The sequence below is a fragment of the Euprymna scolopes genome, chromosome 40 (assembly GCF_053919585.1).
Source record: "Euprymna scolopes isolate OS-2025 chromosome 40, ASM5391958v1, whole genome shotgun sequence".
Lineage (NCBI taxonomy): Eukaryota > Metazoa > Mollusca > Cephalopoda > Sepiida > Sepiolidae > Euprymna > Euprymna scolopes.
In genome coordinates, this window is record NC_136521.1 from 29786775 (window position 1) to 29794814 (window position 8040).

The following is an 8040-nucleotide window of genomic DNA, read 5'->3' on the forward strand; positions in this document are numbered from 1 at the left end:
TAACCTTACACCACCCGTTAAATGGGAAATCCTTAGAAAATCTAGCACATGTAAATCCCTAAACTCCCCATGTCTCCTCTGCCTAAACGAGAAACTCCTTATCTCCAATTTTAAAGACAGAGACAAATTACTAAACAAAAAAAACAGGGAACCACCATAAACTGTAGGCATTACAAATCCCACCTCCTTAGCAACTATACACCTCTCTAAAACATCCCTTAGACAAAACCACCTTAAATCCCCCAAATTATACATCCAATACAACCACCCACCACAACTACCATGACATACAATCAACCAAACCCCCTTAACCAATTCCCCCCACACCCCACACCACCTTATCCCTCCCCCTAAGAATCCCCCTAAATCCAACAAAATAACACATACCCCCAATCACCACCAACTCTAAACACTATATAATCTCATCCCACATAACCACCCAATAATCGGCATCAATTCCCCTCTCCCTAGCCAACCTCCTTCCCAACTCCAACACACCCTATATGCAACCTCCACAACTTAACACGGAAATTGTTTACATATAACTAAGTGGATTTACACCTGCACAGTACGCATGGAAATGTACAACTGGCCGATGCATTATGTGCATAGACGCATACCTTAGAGCATGACACCCCAATATAGCCTTCCGTCTAAACTGATCGATAATACCCTAAAAAAACAAATACCCCAACTTAGAACAATAACCACAGCACTCAATCCCCATATAAACCACCCCAAACTCCTCCCCAAAATCTATAAACATGGCTACCTAGGACCACTATCCCGGGTACGTGGGCGTTTATTAATGCGTATGTAAGTATATGTGGATGAAACCTGTGCCCATATTTACGGCATGTCACGCTATATATCTGTATGTATATGCGTGCGCACGTGTCGGTGCTTGAGTGAGTGTGGGTGTGTATCTTTGCAGATATATATAACGAGAGCTTATGTGTGTGCATATGTTTATGCGTGTATACATGTATATCTGTGTACATGCATGCGTGTAGGGACGTGCATCTGTGGGTATGTATATGTATGCGGAGGTGTACGCCGGCGCTTCCGTGTTCACCCACATCTAACCATAAAAAACCCACTAATGAAAATGAAAATATTATGTATATGACCCTGGGAATGAGTTTATGCTCGTATCTATGTATAATCGTGTCTACATCGAACGAAAGTATTGCACCTATGTACCCACAAATGAACTTGGATTTACATCTATGTAGACGAATATGTCTATACCAATAACTGTCTGTATATCTGGGTGTGTATGTGTGTGTATACGTACATCCACATGTACGTCCGTGTGCACATGGGGTACCGATGTATATGTGCACGTACCTATGTATACGTGTGTGGATGTGAGAGTATATGTGCCCGCTGCCTGCTGTCCACATACGTGTGCGAGAGCGTGCAGCTATGTATATATGTCGATGTATGTGTTCACGAATATTAGTTTCTGTATGTGCGCACGCGCTTGCATGTATGCGTGGGGGTGTAAGTATGTCTGAATCAATATGCGCATATAGGCCCGTGTATACGCCTCCTTGGGGATATGAGTGTCGATGTGTGTATGTATCTGTGTATGAGCACATCCATGCTTACGCACACGTACCCAATTTAGCACCTTAAGGAAAATTTGACGTCAGCGGGAGCGGCGTGGGTGTCTATGCATGCATGCGTGCATATGTGCATATATTTGCACGCCAGGGCGGAGATGTATGTGCATATGTGAACGTTTCTTTAAGTATATATGTGTGTACGTGCGCATGTGTGTGCTCGCGCGCGCGGTGGCTAGCTAAAAATAGAATCATAGCCTCCCCCCGCCTCCGAACCTAGGCGAACACCCAACAGGTCAAGACATACTTATCAAGAAATCATCTCACCAACGAGACGCCAAAAACTTTAACATTAAGACTAGAATTTTAAAGTAACCTCCTGCTCCTATCCCCACATATTCCCCTTCCCCCTCCATGTATCCCTATGCCCTCAGCCACACCAGAAATGAACTTCCCAGACCCTCCCCCACAAGGTCCCTAAACTCCAAAACTAAAACATTACCGACATACCAACCACGCACTCCCACCTTTCCCCCTTGTTCCCTTCCTCTTTTGTCAGCTCTTCTCGCACCCCTCCCCTGACATCATTCACTCTTTCATCCCATCATAACGAACTTTTCTGTAAAAGTCTGAGAAAGCTACAGATGGCCAAAAAAACGGCCGGGTAGCTGAAACAATAATGTAACTTAAAAGAAAGATACGGTAATAAAAATAAAACATATATATATATATATATATAATTTGAGGTTGCTATTTTTCAAAAGTAGGATAACCAGTGAAATATAACGATGTAAATGTAACTTTCTCTACTTCCGTATTGAGCATTCTTGTATTAGCATATAAGAGTGCTCAATATGGAAGTAGAGAAAGTTACATTTTCAATTTGTCTTTACCTAAGAAATAATTTGTTGCTACACAGTCATGAGCATGTTTTACATGTAAATAAGAAGAATATTAAAAAAGTGAAAATGAGATTAGGATAAGCCTAGAATCGAACCCTGTAGGCAAAGTTAAGAAATGGAATGTGAGAAATTAAGCCTATTGTTAATTCTTTTAGAAATCTGAATATTAAATATGTCAGTAAAAGAATGAACAATGAAAATTAAAATATATTGTTAAAAAAATAGGTTATGTTAAAAAATAGGTTAGAAGAGGATTCTGTTCTTTTTTTTTTGCAGAAGTGTGTTTTGGACAAACATATGCATAGCTACGTGAAATTAGTCACGTTTGCAAAACACATTTCTGACGTCATAGACAAAGTTAGAGTCAGTCAGTCAGAGAGAGAGAGAGCAAGAGATCCAGAGAGTTGATCAGCCAAGAGTTGACATAGTCAGAGGAGAGCCCCCTTAGAGGCGAAAGGGTAGAAGATTAACCATGTAGATACAAGATTAACCATGTAGATACAAGACGTTCATTGACCGGTCGATCCAATAAATAAAGAAGTCATCATTATGTTTTGTACATGTTGTCTCGTATCGTTATTCAATTACAACAGAAAAGGTAATTGTTATTATCATTATCTATAATGAACATGGGGGGAAGTTCAGATGTGCGGAGAACAGAGTTAATTGGGTGCGAATTTGTTAGTTTATTTCTTTTCCTATTTGTTTATTTACCTATTTATCCGTGTATTCATTCATTTTCTTGTTGGTGTTAGAGAATGGAGCTTGTATGGTTAGGGGGTTGAGGAGGTGCTAAAACCAAAGCGTATGTAGATGTTATCTTAAAAAAGTATGCTATTCGCCTGTCCGTCTGAGACTTGAAGGGTAAGTGTATCTTAAATTCCTTTTTTATTGTTTTATTTTAGTTTTCCTATTTGTATCTGCGAAAAAGTTAGGATTTACCCTGATCTGTTGACCATTACTTGAGCTTCAAGTGAACGGTGGAGGGGGGAGGGAAGTAGGAGGTGTAAGAAAGAAAGGAAGGGAGGGAATAGAGGGAGATGGATTGATAAGAAGGAAAAAGGAGAAGAAGAGAGAAGAGAGCAAAGAAGGGGAAAGAGAGGTGGCATCATTTGTTTGATAGTGGTAGATTTGTTTTTTCTCACTTTAAAGAAATCAGTTTTTACTAGACCATCTTAATATTTATTACTATTTCATTTGTTCATTTAATGTTGGTTTATTAATTGATGCATTTGTAAAGTTGTTATTAAAACTTTTCATAATGATAGTAATTGAAAAACTCAGAATATATGTTATTACTAAACTTATGATGGTCAAATGCAATCATTTTTTATGGCAGCGATAATGATTATTTAAATAGAAGGGTGCTTAGGAGTTCCTCCCGGTTATTTGCTACTAACTAGTAATGATATAACTTTACTGAAGGTTATATAAATTATTTGTAAATAACAAAACCCACGGATCTTGTGCACGTATAGGACTATGTATACACACGTATTCAAATGCTGATATGTTACAGAACCACCCGGAGTAGATGCATACAGGTATTATCTGGAGTTATTTTTAACGTCTATATCATATGGTGTCGTGCATCATTTACCGTTTACATTTCGGTCATACTTGGTAATTATGGTACATAAAAGATGTGTGAAGATTGAGGTTAAGGATTTTAAAGAGTTTTATTAGAGCGTTTCACTTTAGTGGAAATATAACCATTGGTTTTAGGGAGACAAATGGTAAATGTTTGTAGTGCATGTTTTCAGTTACTAGATAATTGTGTTGGGTTCAGGTTGTACCAGATGTTATCCCATTTTTTTTTTTTTTTACAAGGTGGTCATCACTTCTCAAGGCCTGGAAGCCACTCATGGATAAGGGTTATTGTAAGTACAGTGCGTTAGTGTGGATATTTTTGAGTGTCTACTTAAGGGGGCGGTTAATCAAGAATTTGTTTACGTTGGACTTGAACACATCCAAGTTGTAGTCAGGAGGGAAGCAGGCAGACGGAACAGAGTTCCACAGGCGTGCAGTTCTAAGAAAGAAGCTTTGTTCATGGAATCCACGTTTTGATTTAGGCATAGATAAAGAGTGGGGAAAGTTTTTGACAGTGGATTCATCTAGACGGGTGTTTTTTGTAAAAGATTGGCGAGAGGGGACCAGAGATTGGAGTTCAGACGAGCACCTGCCATGGAAATAACGATAAAAAAATAGGCTTGCAATGTCTCTTCAGTGGGAGAGAGGTTGCAGGGAAGAGAAGCCACTAAGAGAAGCCACTAAGAGAAGCCACGAAGTCTATTTTGTACTCTGTCAATGCAGGATAGGCTGTTTTTAGCAGCTCCTGCCCAGATATGGCAGCAGTATTCCATCCTTGGACGTACTTGGCTTTTATATAGATAGAGAATTGCATCAGTAGTGAGATATCTTCTGGAGCGGTAGGAGGATCCCACCATCTTTCCAGCGACCTTGGCAACAGACTTGATGTACCTGTTCCATTTCAGATCAGGAATGAAGGTCAAGCCCAGAAGCTTGTCAAAACATGGGGCTTCTCCTAGCTAATATAATTTGCGGATTACTTTATGTCCTCTGATGAGAAGAATAATAAGAATAGCATTCTTTGAAATCCGCGGAATAAGGACTTTGTAAATTTTTTTTGGCATATTCAGTCGAACAATGAATTTTTTTTTTTTTTACACAGTGGTCACCACTTATCAAGGCCCGGAAGCCACTCAGGGATAAGGGTTATTGCAAGTACATTACGTTAGTGTGGATATTTGATGAACTGTTTACTTAAGGGGGCGGTTCATTAGGAATTTGTTAACGTTGGACTTGAACACATCCAAGTTGTAGTCAGGTGGGAAGCAGGCAGACGGAACAGAGTTCCACAGGCGCGCAGTTCTAAGAAAGAAGCTTTGTTCATGGAATCCACGTTTTGATTTAGGCACAGATAAAGAGTGGGGGAAATTTTTCACAGTGGATTCGGCTAGACGGGTGTTTTTCGTGAAAGATTGGCGAGGGGAGACCAGAGATTGGAGTTCAGACGAGCACCTGCCATGAAAATAACGATAAAACAAGGATAGGCTCGCAACGTCTCTTCTGTGGGAGAGAGGTTGCAAGGTAGAGAAAAGGGTATCCCCCACTAAGCCACGAAGTCTATTTTGTACTCTGTCAAGGCAGGATAGGCTGTTTTTAGCAGCTCCTGCCCAGATATGGCAGCAGTATTCCATCCTTGGACGTACTTGGCTTTTATATAGATAGAGAATTGCATCAGTAGTGAGATATCTTCTGGAGCGGTAGGAGGATCCCACCATCTTTCCAGCGACCTTGGCAACAGACTTGATGTACATGTTCCATTTCAGATCAGGAGTAAAGGTCAAACCTAGAAGCTTGTCAAAACACGGGGGCCTCTCCCAGACGAGAGCCATCCATCCCAATTGATGCCAGATTGGGATCAGAGCCTTGATGATGTAAGGATAGGAGTTTGGTTTTAGATGCATTAAAAGTAACCAGCCACGTCTTCCCCTACTGAACCACGTGCTCGAGATTAGAGGAGAGAGAATCAGAGAGAACTTTGTCATTTACAGCCTTTGACGTGTTGCCGTAGATGGTTGTGTCATCAGCATAGATGTCAACGAATGATTTAAGTATGTGTTTAGGAAGGTCATTGATGTATATCAGGAAGAGAGTTGGGCCCAGGATTGACCCCTGAGGGACTCAAGTATTAATACTGCAGGCCTCTGATTTTTGTCCACCGACCACTACTCTTATGAGCCTATCGGAGAGAAATGATTTAATGATTGATATAACATTTCCAGTTATACCGTAGCTGGAAATCTTGTGAAGTAGACCCTTATGCCATACCTTGTCGAAGGCTTTTGATATGTCAAGAGCAATTGCCCTAGAAAGGAAGCCTTTGTCAAGCGATTCATTAATCCTGTGAGATATAACCGTTAGCACATCTGCAGTAGATCTTGCAGAGCGGAAACTATATTATGTGTCACTAAGAAGTTTCTGCTGAGATGGTTTACTATTTCTCTATTTAATATGGATTCCAGCAACTTACTCATAACACACAGAAGACTTATTGGTCTGTACTGAGAGTGAGATGACTTATCACCTGAGTTCTTAAATACAGGGCATACTGATGAGGTCTTCCAGGGAGTTGGAAAGCACTTCTTCTTAAGGCAGCGCTTAAACAGTTTTGTAAGTATGGGGGCAAGTTCTGGTTGAAGCTTTTTAACACTATAATTGGGATGCCGTCAGGGCCAGTAGCTTTACTGGAATCAAGGTTCTTGATTAGCTTGACGACCTCATGCACGGATATTTGTATGTTCCCTAGCGTGTTCTGTGTTATAGGAGGAAATATGGGGTGTTGATGGCCTTCGTCCCATAGGGTAGAATTAGCTGCAAAGTTCTTTGCAAATAGTTTGGCCTTGTCTGATGCTGAGGAGATGACCTCTGGTCCATTGATGATGGTTGGGATAGAACTTCTGTTCAGGATCATATTTGTTATTTGCCAAAACTGGTGGGAACCAAGCCGCTGATCAGCTACCTTGGATTTAACAGACTGGGCATATAGCTCTCTTGCATTTTTTATTACTCTTTTACAGTGGTTGCTGGCAGTCCTGAAAGCAGCTTTAGTCTCAGTGCATCTATTACGTTGGTAGCTATGGAAAAAGTGATTTCTGTGCGCGATGGCAGCAGCACATTCTGGGGAGAACCATGGCTGGCTCTTAGGTTTTGATTGTAAAGTTCAACTTACAGTTATAATTTTCTTTCTCTTATAATAAGCTCTACTCTCTATTGCGTATTGAGCTTTTTTAATTCGGTTGGGATTACATTTTCTATATATAAATACTTTTATTTATATTAGTTTGAAATTTACCATTGCGTATATCAGGTAAACACTACATCCCTTTGTTTTCATTAATTCAGGAAGATGTTTCGATCGTTAGCCATTAAAACTACGATCCCCTAGGATTTAGTTGTTTATATTGAAGAAATAGGAAACAAAAGAAACATTAGATTCAAAACTAAAAGATAATGTGATAAAATTTAAAATAATCTTTTAAATAACCCGTTTTTGGCGCTAAATACGTTACTATGGTGATCTATATAATATTGTTAATTGCTAATATTGAGTTAATATATGTGGGTATACATATACATGACGATAATATTTATATATATTAGGATAATATATATATATATATATATATAACGATATTACTTGTCAGTATTTGGTCTACAGACTTAAAACCTGATATATAAAAGATTTAGAACAGTGAAACAAATTCGCTTTTGTCTTTAGCCGATAAAAATACTTGCTAAAGGATTAAAATTGAAAAAAAATTAAACGTGGCAGGCGTAAGTCTTCTACGCATGCGCAAATATACGTTAAAGTCGGTTTGATTTTAAGGCTTTCCTATCCATTTGTCAAACGTCGACAATTAAGACTGAAGCGCTAAATGTTTTGGTTTCGATTTTGGCTCATAGCACTAAAGTTATATTCTTTCAACTTTTGAAATCACTACTATATATTGGGTACAATGTAATAATAAATAGAGCATTTGCTC